Source organism: Carcharhinus amblyrhynchos, chromosome 17 (genome assembly GCF_965287045.1).
Source record: "Carcharhinus amblyrhynchos chromosome 17, sCarAmb.v2.hapA, whole genome shotgun sequence".
Lineage (NCBI taxonomy): Eukaryota > Metazoa > Chordata > Chondrichthyes > Carcharhiniformes > Carcharhinidae > Carcharhinus > Carcharhinus amblyrhynchos.
Genome location: NC_137340.1, coordinates 47281563 through 47296560, shown reverse-complemented (window position 1 = coordinate 47296560; position 14998 = coordinate 47281563). Strand labels below are relative to the sequence as shown.

At 44.8% G+C, this 14998-nt stretch overlaps 1 protein-coding gene across 8 annotated transcripts in view; it reads right to left on the bottom strand.

The window, feature by feature from the left end:
- The window catches only part of sfxn2 (sideroflexin 2), a 125232-nt gene extending 110555 nt beyond the window's left edge, over positions 1 to 14677 (bottom strand). For 5 of the 8 annotated variants that reach the window (XM_080205914.1, XM_080205916.1, XM_080205915.1 and 2 more), the window contains exon 1: positions 14559 to 14677. The gene's annotated coding sequence lies outside the window, so the exon portion shown is untranslated. Of the gene's footprint in view, positions 1 to 1270; positions 1519 to 14558 lie in introns of all 8 variants that reach the window. The other 3 variants (XM_080205910.1, XM_080205911.1, XM_080205909.1) reach the window with 3 other exon arrangements.
- Between the last annotated feature and the right edge of the window lie 321 nt (positions 14678 to 14998).

Genomic DNA, 14998 nt, shown 5'->3' with positions numbered 1-14998 from the left:
CTACATATATCTTAACTCCATCCACCTGCCTTTGCTCCAAATACCATTTTCATTCTTGGCTAGCAAAAGTCAATCGATTTCAACTTTAAAATTGTTAATTTGTTTGGTATTTATCGTTTTTTTGTTGGAGAGAGCTCCATACTGCTGCTACCCTTTGCATGCAGAAGGGTTTCCTAACTTCTTTGACTGCCAGGTTTTAAGTTCACATCCCCTTAACCTAAACTTCTACATCAGCAGAAAATGTTTCTGTCTATCTTATTAATTCAAAATTTGAAAGATCCCAATCAAGCAATCACCCCTTGCTCTTCTATATTCCAGGGACGACAAGCCTTGGGAAAAGAAAACTTCCAGTGGATTGTTTGCATGATGCTGCCCTGGCTCAAGAAAGTATACTATCGTAAATTTCATTCTAGAAAATGCCATCAGTTCCCTGAAATATTATATATGGGCACTTGAAGCATAACAGGTGGCTGGCTTAGAGTTGCAAAGACAGTAATTCGATCAAGCAGTTCCGATTGTCTTATAAATAGTTTATAAACATTACTAGAGATTGGAATGTATTGTCTGAGACTGAGATACTGCCAACTGTTTATTACACTGACTACTTTTTAAAAAACTTACTTTAGACATTTTGAAATGATTACTTATGTGGCAAATGCATTGTGTGTTGTGTGAGCTATAGCTCAAAGACAGTACAGCTTAAAAATAAGTGTCCTAGCTTTTTTAACCTGATTTCTTGATGAAAGTAACTATTTATAGTGTATTGGGAATTTTCCTTTTGGTTGTGTGTTTATTCCAGGAACAAGGGTGTTTGCTGAGGCTCACTTTGTAGCAAGTCCCACTGTGGGTTCAAGTCCTGCTCCAATAACTTGAGTACATCACTAAGGCCAATACTTCACTGCAGTATTGAGTGTTTTTCAGGTGAGACATTAAACCACTTCCCCCGTCTGCATATTCTCCCCGTGTCTATGTAGGTTTCTGCTGGATGCTCTGATTCCCTCCACACTCCAAAAATGAGCAGGTTCGGTGCATTGACCACGCTAAATTTGTTCTCAGTGTACCCGAACAGGTGCCAGAGTGTGGCAACTGGTAGATTTTGATTTTTTTTGAAAACTGATCTATTCAGAAGAATGAACTGACCCCACAACCTCACAGCTGAAGTAAAAATACAAAAACTAATAAAATCCAAATCAGACAAGAAATTAGTTTTTTTATATAAACAATGCGGAACAGACTCCCTGTAAAAGTCACTAACGCTAGGTCAACTCACTTGTTTTGACAAAAAGCACTGGGCTGGATATCTACTCAGTAAGTTTGGACTTCAGATGGATAAGAGATGATTAAATACTCGGTGGATCATTATGGTTTCTATGCTGTTGGAAGTACAGGAAGTGCCAACTGTGATGTGCAACTGGTCATGTAAGATTGATGGCCTTGGTATTTGGGATCCAGGTGTTGGAATGTGTAAACCATTCACCTGAAATTCTTCTTTCGCTAATTCTGACCAGGGACATCAATCTGTTCAAATAGCAGAGAGAAGTTTTAGATAATCGCATTTATCAGAGATTTATCTGCCTTGACATTTTACCTAGATATTCATCTCCCTACAGTCATAAAACGCATTGGATTCAGGCCAATACAAAACATACTGAGTGTGGTCTGTTGGATGGAATGGATGTGGTCATTATTAATTATTTTTTCATTATTGATCACTAATGGGTGTGCTTCACATTGTTACGAGCAAGATGTTTAAAATGGATCTACGTGAAGGACACAAATACTTAATGGAATATCTCTATTCCAATGGATGGCCATTGGAATGGTCATTGTTACACATCAGGGAATGCATCAAGTTTGTAATTGAGAAACATCAACAATTTGAGCAGAGTCACAACAATTCTGTTAAATTGGGGAGTAGGCCATTTTGTCCATCCATAGAACTATGAGGCCATCTGGCCCATCGACTCTGCAACAGAGTATGAACACCGCTCAACAATCACCAAGTAAGAGTGTTCTCTTCCTGTTGGGGAACACTCCAGCTGACAAGGGCATTCGGCTTCTGATCTCCAGGTAAGTTTTCTCCAAGGGGTCTTCACGATACACGACAATGCAGAGTCGCTGAGCAGAGACTGATAGCCAAGTTCCGCACAAATGAGGACGGCCTCAACCGGAATCTTGGGATAATGTCACATTATCTGTAACCCCTACAACTTGCCTGGGCTTGCAAAATTTCACTAACTGTCCTGTGTGGAGACAATATATATTTCTTTAACCTGTGCTTAACACTCTTTCCACTCACATTGTTTGTACCTTTAAGACTGGATTACCTGTAAAGATTCGCATTCCAACCATTATTTTGTAAACTGAGTTTCTGTCTTTATATGCCCTGTCGCAAACAGAACTCACACTTACCTGATGAAGAAGCAGCGCTCCGAAAGCTGGTGGCTTGTGGTACCAAATAAACCTGTTGGACTTTAACCTCGTTTTGTGAGACTTCTTACAGGGAATTTCACCCAGGCCCTCTTTCCCATCCTATCCCTGTAACGTTACACATTTCCCATGGCTAATCCATCTAATCTACATGTCTTGGGACACAAAGGGCAACCTTTTTTTAGCATGGCCAATCCACCTAACGTACACATTTTTGGAGTGCGGGAGGAAACCAGAGCACCCGGAGGAAACCTGCGGACAGGCGAGAATGTGTAAACTCTATACAGTCACCTGAGGCTGGAATTGAACCCTGGTCCCTGGAGGCTGTGGTGCTAACCACTGTGCCACCCCTTCCATTCTAACCTGATGGTCATTTACTTCCTAAGAACATTTTTTCTCTTTATTAGAGTCAGGTCTCTTCTAGCTAAACATTATTGCTTTAGAATTGTGCTTGAGGGTAGAAAATATGCAAACAATGTATTTCAAAAAATACATTCTCTGCTTTTCTTGGCTGGCTGATGAAGAACGCAAGTCAAATTGTTGTACATGGGTATGTGTGGATGTGAAAGAAAAATGAAAAGAAGCTCTGAGTGACCAATAGATACAATGGATATGTTAAATATAAATTTACATGGAATCCCAGGAAAATTCAATTAAAGTTCAGTATTGTCCACAGAGAAAGAGCCATTTCAGTAATCAGGAGGATTCCTGTATTAACTATTTCTAACAGACAGAAACAGACGGCATGGTGGCACAGTGGTTAGCGCTGCTGCCTGAAAAGCGCTAGGACCCAGGTTCAATTCCAGTCTTGAGTCACTGTCTGCACATTCTGTGGAGTCTGCACATTGGCGAAAGGACCCAGGCTGATGTAATTGTACACGTAGGAGAGAAGGACGTAGGAAGGAAGAGCAGGGGGGATATACGTAGGCAGTTCAGGGAGTTGGGGGCCAGGCTGAAGAGCAGGGCCTCCAGGGTGGCAATCTCTGGGCTGCTGCCAGTGCCCAGTAATAGCGGGGCAAGGAATAATGAGATCCTACAGCTGAATGCGTGGCTGAAGGATTGGTGCAGGACAGAGGGTTTTACTTTTGTGGACCATTGGGAAGTCTTTGTGAGGGAAGGGCACCTATACAAGTGGGACGAGGAACATTTAAATGGGAAGGGCACAAATATTTTAGCTGGGAGGTTAGCTGGAGTGTTTTGGCAAGGTTTAAACTAATATGGAGTGGGGGTGGGGAGGAGACAGATAGCTCAGTAGGCACTGGGATTGGGAGCGAGTTGGGTGACAGGGTAAGTTTGGATGCGAGGAAAATTCCCCGGGAGAAGGAGGATCCGAGTGGGCCTGTAGGTCTGGAGTGCATCTGTTTTAATGCGAGGAGTGTGACGGGTAAAACAGATGAGCTTAAGGCCTTAATGTTCGCGAGGAATTTAGATGTGGTGGCAGTGACAGAGACGTGGTTAAAGGAAGGGCAACACTGGCAGTTAAATATTCCTGGGTATAAGTGTTTTAGGCACGACAGAGGAGGGGCGAAAAGAGGAGGGGGAGTGGCGTTGTTAGTTAGGGAGCACATCACAGCGATGCAGAGGGAGGATAATATGGAGGAGTTAGGAATTGAGTCGCTGTGGGTGGAGTTGAGGAATAGGAAGGGAGCGATTACTATGCTAGGGGTGTATTACAGACCACCCAACAGCCCGCAGGCAGTGGAAGACGGTATATGTAGAGACATTTTGGATAGGTGTAGGAAGAATAGGGTTGTTGTGGTGGGAGATTTTAATCTCCCTGGGGTGGATTGGAAGGTGCCTAGAGCTGGGGGTTTGGACGGGGAGGAATTTGTAAGATGTGTACTGGAAGGGTCCTTGGAGCAGTATGTAGATAGCCCGACTAGAGAGGGAGCTATACTGGATTTAGTTCTGGGGAATGAGCGGGTAGGTGGTTGAGGTTGCAGTAGGTGAACATGTGGCTAACAATGACCACAACTCTGTCTACTTTAGGATATTAATGGAAAAAGATGAGTACTGTCCTAAGGGGAAGGTGTTAAATTGGGGGAAGGCTAGCTACAGCCAGATTAGGCAGGAACTTAGGGATACAGACTGGGATAGGCTGTTTGAGGGCAAGTCCACGTTTGGCATGTGGGAGTCTTTCAAGGGAAAACTGAAATGGTTGCAGGAAAGACATCTGCCGGCTAAGAGGAAGGATGGGAAAGGTAGGATTAGAGAGCCGTGGATTACTCGGGATATTGAGGACTTGGTCAGGAAGAAACGAGAGGTGTATGTTAGGTCTAAGCAACTGGGAACGGAGAGCATTGGAGGAATACAGAGACAGTAGGAGGGAGCTCAAACGGGGAGTTAGAAGGGCAAAAAGGGGGCATGAAATGGCTTTGGCAGACAGGATTAAGGAAAATCCAAAGGTGTTTTACTTCTTTGTCAGGAACAAAAGGGTGGTTAGAGAACAAATCGGTCCCCTCAGGGACGGAGGAGGGGAACTGTGCTTAGAGTCTGAGGGAATGGGGGAGATCCTGAATGAATACTTTGCGTCGATATTCACAAAGGAGACGGGCTTGATGTCTGCTACTGTCATGGAGGGAGCTGTAGACCAACTGAAGGAACTATCCATTATGAGGGAGGAAGTGTTAGGGCTTTTAGGTAGCATTAAAACTGATAAATCTCTGGGGTCTGCTGGCATTTAAGGCTGCTTAGGGAGGCAAGAGATGAAATTGCTGGGCCTCTGACGCAAATCTTTGTCTCTTCCTTGGACACAGGTGAGGTCCCAGAGGACTGGAGGATTGCGAACGTGGTACCGTTGTTTAAAAAGGGTAGGAGGGATAACCCTGGTAACTACAGGCCAGTGAGTTTGACGTCAGTGGTAGGCAAGTTGATGGAGGGGATTCTTAGGGATAGGATGTACGAGCACTTAGAGCTTTGCGATCTGATTAGGGATATGCAGCATGGCTTTGTTAAGGGGAAGTCTTGCCTTACGTATCGGTAGGATTTTTTGAGGAGGTGACAAAAACGGTCAACGAAGGACGAGCCGTTGATGTCATCTATATGGATTTCAGTAAGGCATTTGACAAAGTCCCTCATGGTAGGTTGGTTGAAAAGGTTAAGGCTCGTGGGATACAAGGCCAGGTATCTAGATGGATTGATAACTGGCTTGGTAAGAGGAGACAGAGAGTAGTAGTGGAAGGGTCCTTTTCTAGCTGGAGGTCTGTCACTAGTGGTGTGCCGCAGGGCTCAGTACTGGGACCTCTTCTTTTTGTAATATACATAAATGACTTGGAAGAAGGAGTAAGTGGTGTGATCAGCAAATTTGCAGATGACACTAAGATGGCTGGATTGGCGGGCAGTGAGGAGCAGTGTCTGGCAATACAACGGGATATAGATAGGCTGGTATATTGGGCAGATACATGGCAAATGGAGTTTAACCCTGATAAATGTGAAGTCATGCATTTTGGCCGAAATAATGTAGGGGGAGTTATATGATAAAGGGCAGACTTATAAAGAGTATAGAAACGCAGCAGGACCTGGGGGTGCAAGTGCACAAGTCTTTGAAGGTGGCAGTACAAGTGGAGAAGGTTGTAAAGAAAGCTTATGGTATGTTAGCCTTTATAAGGGGTATAGAGTATAACAGCTTGAGTCTAATGTTGCAGTTGTGTAGAATATTGGTTAGGCCGCATTTGGAATACTGCGTCCAGTTCTGGTTGCCTTACTATCGGAAAGACGTGGAGACACTGGAGAGAATGCAGAGAAGGTTTACCAGGATGCTGCCTGGTATGGAAGGGCTGGGTTATGAGGAAAGATTGAGCAAATTGGGGCTGTTTTCCCTTGAAAGACGGCGACTAAGGGGAGATCTAATAGAGGTATATAAGATTATGAAGGGTATAGATAAACAGTAGTAAGCTTTTTCCTATGTTGGAAACGCACATTACGAGGGGCCACGGGCTGATGGTGAGGGGGGCGAGGTATAATTCGGATGTTAGAGGGAGGTTTTTCCACACAGAGGCTAGTGGGGGTATGGAATGTTCTGCCAAGCAAGGTGGTGGAGGCAGGCGCGCTGGAGTTGTTTAAGAGTTACTTAGACAAGCACATGAGCAGGTTGGAGATGGAGGGATACAGGAGAATGTTTTGAAGAAGGTTCAGGAGCCTTGGGGCGTCCCTGGTAATGTATACGGATGTGGATGATACTAATGTTTTTCTCTTTTAATTCACAGGTGCTTTGGTCGCCTTGTTGTCCGACGAGGGGCATACATGCGATGGGTTGTGCAAGGGCTGCTCTTAGTTGTTTCGAGAATAGCCTAGTACTTCATGTCGTTAGTGTACGCTTAAACTGGACCAGATGCTGGGCAACACGACAGCTCAGTGACTATCACTGTTTGCTGTGCAGATACATGGATTTGGGCCAGTGTCTACGGGAGTTTGCGCATTCTCCCCGTGCTTGCGTGGGTTTTCTCCGGGTGCTCTGGTTTCCTCCCACACCCCAAAGATGTGCTCTTAGGCTGATTGGAGGTAATAAATTGTCCCTAAATTAGTCTTCCCTCAAAGTGGAATTCCATAAGCATAGACAAGGGTCATGGGTGGAGGGGGGACTCATAATGTTAAAATGGCGGCGCGGGCTCGTTGGGCCGAAGGGCCTGCTTCCCGGGCTGTTTTGTTCTTTGTTCTTTACTCTCCCTGTGTCTCTGTGGGTTTTCTCCGGGTGCTCCGGTTTCCTCTCACAGTCCAAAAGACATGATGGTTAGGTGCATTGGCCATGCTAAATTCTCCCTCAATGTACCCGAACAGACATCAGAATGTAGCGACTAGGGGATTTTCATGGTAACTTCATGGAGTGTTAATGTGACACCAATAAATAAACTTTTAATATACAGTTTTATGATTTCACCACAAACATCTAAAAAAGGAAATCTTTCTCGATAGATGTTAAAATTAAGAGGTGGACCGCTTCTTACTAGCGCAAGAAGAAAAGCACATCAGCAATGAGAATGGTGATTAAAACCCCCTCTGAAATGTTTTGGGGCAGATTTTCCTCTTCATCCCCATTTTATATTCTATGTTCCATGTTCCCCCCACTTGTACCAACATAGGTGGTGTCTTGAGCAGACCACTTTGCTGTAACATCACCATACAAACATGAGAGGTAGGCTGTTGTTAACATGCTCCCATAATAAAATCTGGACTTTGAGTACCAGGTACATTCTGTTTTCTCTGACCAACATTCTCAGTTCCTAACAAACTGTACAACAAGGGGAGTAACTACCATCTGCAGATTGTTTCCTTTGGTGTACATAAAGTTCCATCTGATTTTCACGCTTGGCAGCATTTGGGGCAGCACGATGGCAGTGATTAGCCCTGCTGCCTCACAGCACCAGGGATCCAGATTCGATTCCTGGCCTTGGGTCACTGTCTGTGTGAAGTCTGCACATTTCCCTGTGTCTGCACGGGTTTCCTCCAGGGGCTCCAGTTTCCCCCCACAGTCCAAAACTCGTGGTTGGTTAGGTGCATTGGCCATTCTCCCTCAGTGTACCTGAACCGGCGCCAGGGTGTGGCGACAAGGCAAATTTCACAGTAACTTCCTTGCAGTGTTAATGTAAGCCTACTTGCAACACTAATAAATAAACTTTAAACTTTTGTGTTTGTCCCCAACTCTTTCACACCAGTCTAAATCCTCTTCTCATCAATCACATGCTTCTAGCTGCACTGGAAGAGAGGGCATGAAGAAAGGCTCCATATCAAGGCTGATCCCCTGTGATATTTAATGCAGGGAAACACACTGCAAAAAAATCATCCACCTTCCAAAAAAGCCTGGTATTGCTTCCAATGAAAATTATCTTGCATGTCAGAGGTGACACCGATGAAGATCATGTAATACTCTTGCGGGACCCCAACATTTCATAGCTGACTGCCACTGGGCTCCCACATAGATCAACCCAATAACAATTCAGTCAGCTGCTATAGTAATTTAAATATACGGATTCAGAACCATAGAAAATTTTAGAATGGCTTCCCCTAAGATGGCAGGTACCCACAGCACTTGCACTCTGAAACATGTCAATATTTTAGCACACTTAATAAAACATAATAAGTCTCCAGGTTAAAGTCCAACAGGTTTATTTGGTACCATAAGCCACTAGCTTTCGGAGCGCTGCCCCTTCATCATTTGAGTGGGAGTTCTGTTCACAAACTGTACAAACAAGGGAAGTAACTACCATCTGCATATTGTTTCCTTTGCTGTACATAAAGATCCATCTGATTTTCATGCTTGGCAGCATTTGGGGCGGTGCGATGGCAGTGGTTAGCACTGCTGCCTCACAGCACCAGGACATATAAAGCCAATTTACAAAGTAATGGTTGGAATGCAAGTCTTCACAGGTAATCAAGTCTTAAAGGTACAGACAATGAATGGAGAGAGGTTTAAGCACAGGTTAAAGAAATGTGTATTGTCTCTAGCCAGGAGAATTAGTGAGATTTTGCAAGCCCAGGCAAGTTGTGGGGGTTACAGATAGTGTGACGTGTGACAAGGGGCAGCACTCCGAAAGCGAGTGGCTTGTGCTCCCAAATAAACGTGTTGAACTTTAACCTGGTGTTGTGAGACTGCTTATTGTGTTTACCCCGGTCCAACGCCGGCACCTCCACATCATTAATAAAACATACATAACCTGTGGAGGAGGTGAGCTGTACATGTCGGGAGATCATAGAGTCATAGGCAACTAGAATACTGTGTGCAATTTTGGTCCCCTTATTTGCGAAAGGAAATACCGGCCTTGGAGGGAGTGCACAGAAGGTTCAACAGGTTGATACTGGAGATGAGGGGGTTAGCCATGAGGAGAGATTGATTAAATTGGGCCTGTACTCATTGGAGTTTAGAAGGCTGAGGGGGGATCTTATAGAGACATATAAGATAATGAAGGGGCTAGGCAGGGTAGAAACAGAGAGATTATTTCCACTTAGAAAGGAAACAAGAACTAGAGCGCACAGCCTCAAAATAAGGGGGAGTCAATTTAGAACAGAGTTCAGGAGGAACTTCTTCTCTCAGAGGGTAGTGAGTCTTTGGAATTCTCTGCCCATTGAAGCAGTGGAGGCTTCCTCATTAAATGTGTTTAAGTCACAGGTAGATAGATTTCTGATCAATAAGGGAATTAAGGGTTATGGGGAGCAGGCGGGTAAGTGGAACTGAACCACTATCAGATCAGCCATGATCTTATTGAATGGCGGGGCAGGGTCGAGGGGCTAGACGGCCTATTCCTGCTCCTATTTCTTATGTTCATAGAGGTTTACAGTATGGAAACAAGGCCTTTCAGTCCAACTTGTCCATGCCACCCTTTTTTTAAATCCTTAAGCTAATCCCAGTTGCCCCCATTTGGCCCATATCCCTCTATACCCATCGTATCCGTGCAACTGTCTAAACACTTCTTAAAAGACAAAATTGTACCTACCTCTGCTACTGCCTCTGGCAGCTCATTCCAGACACTCACCACCCTCTGTGTGGAAAAATTGCCCCTCTGGACACTTTTGTATCTCTCCCCTCTCACCTTAAACCTATGCCCTCTAGTTTTAGACTCCCCTAACTTTGGGAAAAGATATTGACTTTCTAGCTGATCTATGTCCCTCTACTTGATTCTCAGATCTATGCCAAGCAGATGATCTTAACTTGGCTTCACCGCGTCTCAGCATGAGTGAAAGCCTTCTGAGAAGGAAGAATGGGATAAAGAGGGTTGCTTCAAGAGTGTAAACAAAAACATATTCATAGAATCTATAGTGCAGAAGGAGGCTATTCGGCCCATCGAGTCTGCAATCCCACCCAGGCCCCATTCCTATAACCCAACTTATTTACCCTGCTAATCTCCTGACACTAGGGTCAATTTATCACGGCCTATCATCCTAACTTGCACATCTTTGGATGTGGGAGAAACAAGAACACCTGGAGAAGACCAGTGCAGACATGGGGAGAACGTGCAAACTCTACACAGACAGTAACCCAAGGCCAGATTTAAACCCAGGTCCCTGGCACAGCAGTGTTAACTACTGTGCTGCCCGTAGGTGCACAACATAATTTTGTGAGCCCTGGCTGTTGACTGCCTTTAAATTTGTTTTTCCCAGGACACTAAATGGATAACTGATCCTTTTCAGGTGACCAAGGCTGATGTGTCTTCAACTTACCCTCTGATCTCCACATTTTCTTCAATCTGTGCATCCAGATACAGCCATCAAAAATAACTACATGCTAACTCTCTTTTTGCAATGTCTTATTTATGTTAGGGGTTGTGGGTTTTACATAACAAGGTTTATTCTAGGTGCTTTTGCCTGTACCGAGAGAAACTGAAACTAAACAGCAGCCTGTATAGCACTCTAACTGCATCACCATCAATGTAGACACAATAGGGTCCTCTGTTCCATCTCTCCAGCAATGTACGAGCCCCACTCCAACTCCATAACGGGAAGTATCGCACATCAAGATAAGGTCCTTTTTCAGGTCAAAATGAGTCATTAATGTAGAAGACAAAAGTATCTGTTTAATGCCATTGCTGCTGCCACCTCCACCCCAAAACCACCTTTGATGTTTCCACATTGGAATATGCAAGGGGACCAGTAAAAAAGCTAAATTAAGAATAAACTTCTCATAATATTTCACTAACCCCAGGAAGCTCCTTGCCATCCACCCTATAGTCCAAGTAGGTCATGGCACTTGCTTGGAAAACACATTTTTTCCTTTTCAGGTCTACCCTGACCTCCAAGAGTCACTGTAAGGCTTCCCCCAGGTTTGCAAGGTGTTCACATTCCAAAGTTCCTGTGACCAAGACATTGTACAGGCACACCGTTACCTGGGGTAACCCTTGGGGTATATTCTTCATGACCTGTTGAAAATGGCGCATACAGAGGAGATCCCCAAGGGACAGACGAGTGTGCTCGTATAGGCCTTTGTTCGTACTGTCACATGCTTCTGCGATGGCTCAAGTGATACAAGTTGGAGATATGCATGATTCATGTCCGACTTCGAAAATGCTTGGCCCCAGTTAACCTGGCGTACAGGTCTTCAATCCAGGGCATGAGATATCCATCAAGCTTAGAAACCCTATTGACAGTAAACTAATGGTTTCCACAAAGTTGAGCCAACTTATCCAGCTTAAGGACAAGAACAGCAGGTGCGGCCAACCCTGCAAATTGTACAGGTCTTATTAAGACCAGCCTTTCCATGCATTCCGGTTCCGATTCTACTTTTTCCAAAAGAATTATAGAATCCCTAAAGTGCAGAAAGAGCCCTTCGAACCTGCATCGACAACAATCCCACCTAGTCCTATCCCTGTAACCCCACATACTTATCCTGCTCATCCTCCTAGTACTGAGGGGCAATTTATCATGGCAATCAACCTAACTTGCACATCTTTGGACTGCGGCAGGAAACCAGAGCAACCGGAGGAAACTGAAGCAGACATCAGGAGAACTCGTAAATTCCACTCAGACAGTGACCCAAGTCAGGAATTGAACCCAGGTTCCTGGCACTGTGAGGCATCAGTGCTAACCATTGTGCCAACCTGCCAGAACTGGGCTCACTCAAAAATACTTGGGCACAGTATTGTGGTTGATGTAGATTTTAACTTTGGCTCCCCTTTTTTTCCCAAGCCATTCCTGGAAAACTTTGAGGTGCTTGGTGATGACTTCGTACAGCACCCCCACACCCTGCCTGAAGATCTCCAGCCAGTTCAATCTGATGTGTCAGAGCCAATTTCTCCCCATAAGATTAGGTCCCTGTACAATGATGAGAGGAAGTCGAGCTGACTGTTGCCTGTAATTCAGGTGAGGGTCACTGTGATGCCCTTTACTTGTAATGGTTCCCCTTGTAGGTGAACTGCCTGGTCTTTATGTTTTCTAAGTCCAGAAGGTGAAAACCAGGCCAGAAGCGATCATAAGTCTGCTCCCCAGTAATGGAGATCACAGCCCCCAAATCCACTTTCATTTTTAATGCATGACCATTTGCTAACAACTCCAACAGTAGGAGGGGGGGCAACCTTTGTCGTGGAGATGACATTAAATTGCATTGTCCCTGGTTATGAGCACATCTACAAGGTACAGTCCAGTACTCGCCTTGGGCTTTTTTCAAAATAGCACATGTTTTGACTGTCCTGATACCTTTGTCTCAGTTGTGGTTTTCTGCAGCACTTGCAATAGTCTATTGTTCGGCATCTGCAACCTTCTGGAAGATGCTCCCTGGAGTTTAAAGGCTGTTTCTGCCTTTCCTTGACTGCCTGGTGATGCGACTTGGCCTCTGCCGCTATAAGGGATTCTGTGGTTTCTACTAATACCATTGCTCTCAGTTGAGAAATGGATGTTGCATGAGGGTCAAGGGCCGAGGTATATCCCAGTCCAGAGGACACTGCCGTTGATGTCTCCTGTAAGTTCCTGAGCACCTTTCTATGCGTTCTCCAATAATAACATTATCTCAATGATCTTCTTTAGGTCCAAATTGGGTTCTGTCAATTTTCTTTTGGACTGTCACATTATTAATTCCACAGGCCAGCCTATCTCACAACATGTCTTTCAGGGTGGCCCAAATTCATAGTGTTCTGCAAATTTTAACAACCTGGTCAGAAATTTGGTGACAGATTCCCCAGGGGTATACCCTATCATGTTAAAGCAGTATCGCTGGAGTATTATGGAAGGGTTTGAGTCATAATAGCTTTTAACCAAGTCTGTCAATTCATTAAAGGGTTTGGAGTCAGGGGCATTCAGATAGGTCAGGCTTTTCATTACAATGAAGGTCAGGACCCCACATGCCATCAACAGGATCACTTTCTGTTTTCCGTCGCGTTCAATATTGTTGGCCCGGAAAAAGTAATGCATGTGCTCTGCATATAGGGCTCACTCTTCTCTGCTTGCACCATAGGCTTCTGCTTTACCAATAAGGGGCATTTTTCTTACTGGAGGATTACTTGTCTTGACAGTAAAGATGGTCCGGAGGGAAAAGAAAACTCAACGCCTCATTGCCAATGTAACAACCTCACCAAGGTCAGTATTCTGTCAGCACCACCCTTTGTTTGCAATGTGCTGGAAATGCCACTGAGTGGCTATAGTGTACAAGTCAGCCCGAGTCTATCGACTGCCGGCCTGAGTGGAACCTGCTGCTTTTAAACCATTCTCCCCACTGCTCCTTTCCTTATGGGCAAACCTTTGTTCACTACTGGGAAGCTCCTAGTCCAAAAGCCCACAGGGAGATCTATTGATGATTCCCTTGTGGCCACCATAGCGCCTGTCAAAACTTCTTATGCACTGTTCAGAACACAAATGGCCATAAACATGTACCCAATATTGAAACACAAAGGACTATTAGTAAATTTTATAATCTTTGATAAACTATTTCTTACAGCTTGTAAATCGTAACACAAATTATTCATACATCAATAAAAACAAACACGAGCTGTACACAAAATCATGATGTTTCATATTAATTTCTCTGAAATATTTTTGCCACTGTTTTAGTTTCATGTCCCATTCCAGAGACTCGACCCAAATATTTTGGCTAAAACTCTGATGGATTATGAACAGAGGACTGCATTGTTAGGGCCATTTTTTGGATGAAACATCTTTTGGGTGGATGTAAACGATTCCATGGTACCATTTCAAAGAGGAAGAAGGGAGTTATCCCCAACGTGTTGATCATTATGTACCTGTCAACCAACATTGCTGTTAACTGACCAGCACGGCACAGTCACATTGCAGCTTGTGGGAACTTGCTGTGTGCAAATTGACAGCTGCATTTACAACAGTAACAAACTTCCAAAGGATTGCATCAGCTAAAGCGCTCATTGGGACAGCCTGAGGTCAGGAAAGGCGATATATAAATGCAAGCCCCTCCTCTGTCACAGAAGTATCTGCCTGACTGACTGAAGTTATTCATTTGGGCTTGCATCATTTGCCAGCAGGTGATTGTGATCGAGACTGCACATAGCCAACTGGTGTAATATGGTGATTCGGGGGGCAGCAAGTGTTTAAGAAGCAAGAGACTCTGTGACACGAGTACAAAGTGGAAGGGCCGAGAGTGACAGCTGCAGCAGCGCAGCAATACCAAGCAGACTGGCAGGACAGCTCCCAGATTACAAAGTGCCAACAACAAGTAGAAAAATTGCAACACAGTTACTCACCTACCTGGCAGGTTGCAATCTTTTGATTTGTTACAGCGAGGACCAGGAGGGAAAAATGTAACTAAAGTAGCAACTCCATTGACTTTTTCCCTCCTCAGGGCACAGGTTCGTACGTCCAATCAGCGCGCGTCCAATCAACGTCCAATCAGCGCGCATCCAATTGGTGTCCAATCAAAGCGCGTTCAATCAACGTCCAATCAGAAGATGTTATATGCAGGTTCATCCAATCAGCGCGCGCTCAATGAGTGTCCAATCAATGCGCGTTCAATCCAGGTCCATCCAATTAGCGCGCGTCTAATCAGGGCGTGTCCAATCAGGGCGTGTCCAGTCATGGCGTGCCCAATCAGCGCACGCTCCGGTCCGCCCCGCCTCCCCCGTCTCCGCCCCCTCCGACACGTCACCAGCTCCGGCGAAGCCTGTCATCGCGTCAGCGTTCTACG